Genomic DNA, 1,856 nt, shown 5'->3' with positions numbered 1-1,856 from the left:
ATTTATAATCATATATCCAATAGGGGTTACTATGCAAATTATATGAAGAACTCACACATCTCAGTAGCAAAAAAGTAGATTATCCAATTTAAAAATGGTCAAAGGACCCGAATAGACATTGTTCCAAAGACTATTTAAAGGGCCAACAATTACATGAAAAGGTGTTCAGCATTACTAATATCAGAAAATGTAAGTCAAAAACATGATTAGATATGACTTCATACCTGTTAGGATGGCTTTTATTAAAAAAGATGAGAGATAACAAATGTTGCCAAAGATATGAAGAAAAAGGAATCCTTATACACTGTAGGTGGGAATAATAATCGATATAGTTGTTATAAAAAATTATGAAGGTTCCTCAAAAAATTAAGAATAGAAAAACCATATGATCCAACAATTCCACTCCTGTGAATATATCTAAAGGGAATGAAATCAGGATTTCAAAGAAATGTCTGCATTCTCATGTTTATTGCAGCATTATTCACAATACCCAAGATCTGGAAACAACCTTAATGTTCTTCAATGGAAAAATGAATAAAGAAGTTGTGAAGTATACACACACACACACACACACACACACACACACAGGAATATTATTCAGCAATAAAAAAGAAAGATATCTTGACATTTGTGACAACACACACAGAGGAATATTATTCAGCAATAAAAAAGAAAGATATCCTGACATTTGTGACAATATGGTAAGTCAACTAAGGCAGACAAATACTGTATGGTATCACTTATATGTGGAATCTTAAAAAAAAAAAAATCTATTATCATGGGAACAAATAGAAAGGTGGTTACCAGGGATTGAGGGGAGGGAGAAATGGGGAGATAGAGGTCAAAGGATACAAACTTTCAAATATAAAAGGTAAGTTCTGTGGATCTAAGTAGAACTTCTTAAGCATTCATTCACACACACATACACACAAACACACACTCATACACACACAGACGAAAGAGTTAACTATATAAAGGGATGGATGTGTTAATTACCTTTTTTTTTTATTTTAGGCGAGGCAACCCTTGGTTGACCTCACAGATTGCAAGGACCTTGTCAGTTTCCAATCCCTTATTTTTTAATTTTATTTTTTATGCCTACCGCACCTGGTCTTCCTAGGTGGTCTCCCATCCAAGTACTAACCAGGCCCGACCGTGCTTAGCTTCCGAGATCAGACGGGATCGGGCTGGTTCAGGGTGGTATGGCCATAGACAATTATCTTAATCTTAGTAATTGTTCCAGAATGTATATGAACATCAAATCATCACATTGTATACTTTAAATATATACAATTATATTCGTCAGTTATTCCTCATTAAATTTGGTGGAGGGGGGAAGCTAAATTCATGTCATAAAATCATTAAAAGAGATTAGAAAGTTACTTTGATGCTCAAGATGACTGTTAACATTAAAGTTTTAATAGTTTAGAGTATTTATTTACTAAGAATAACAAAGTCAATATTATAAAGCAAAACTATAGACACAAAGGAATATTTTTAAAAATCCCTAGTGTGAGAAAATTTAATTCATTTCTTTAGTCCAGACTGATAAGTGGATAAATAATATGAAAATAATAATCAAAAGTAAAGACAGATGATCTAACAAACATTGTGAATGTGATAGGTCTCAATGAAATCTATTTAACTCTACATGTGAAAAATCACTACCTACATGTTCACAAAACAATAAGCATGATCAGAATCTCCACTATTAAAAAAGCTTCTATAATCCCAAAATGTAAATATTATAAAGATATTATCTGATTAAAGAGAAATAAAACTAGAAATCTTTAACATAAAAAATCAGAAAACCAAAATACCCCACGAAAAATAAATAATGATACTTTTCATAAACA

At 31.6% G+C, this 1,856-nt stretch overlaps 1 non-coding gene across 1 annotated transcript; it reads right to left on the bottom strand.

The window, feature by feature from the left end:
* Window positions 1-1,095: 1,095 nt before the first annotated feature.
* Window positions 1,096-1,214, bottom strand: LOC112472355. The gene has a single exon (XR_003043622.1). It is a non-coding gene; the product is annotated as a 5S ribosomal RNA (ribosomal RNA).
* Window positions 1,215-1,856: the final 642 nt, after the last annotated feature.

Source organism: Pteropus alecto, unplaced genomic scaffold (genome assembly GCF_000325575.1).
Source record: "Pteropus alecto unplaced genomic scaffold, ASM32557v1 scaffold76, whole genome shotgun sequence".
Classification (NCBI taxonomy): domain Eukaryota; kingdom Metazoa; phylum Chordata; class Mammalia; order Chiroptera; family Pteropodidae; genus Pteropus; species Pteropus alecto.
The sequence above is the reverse complement of the archived record's forward strand: the minus strand, read 5'-3'. Positions and strand labels throughout refer to the sequence as shown.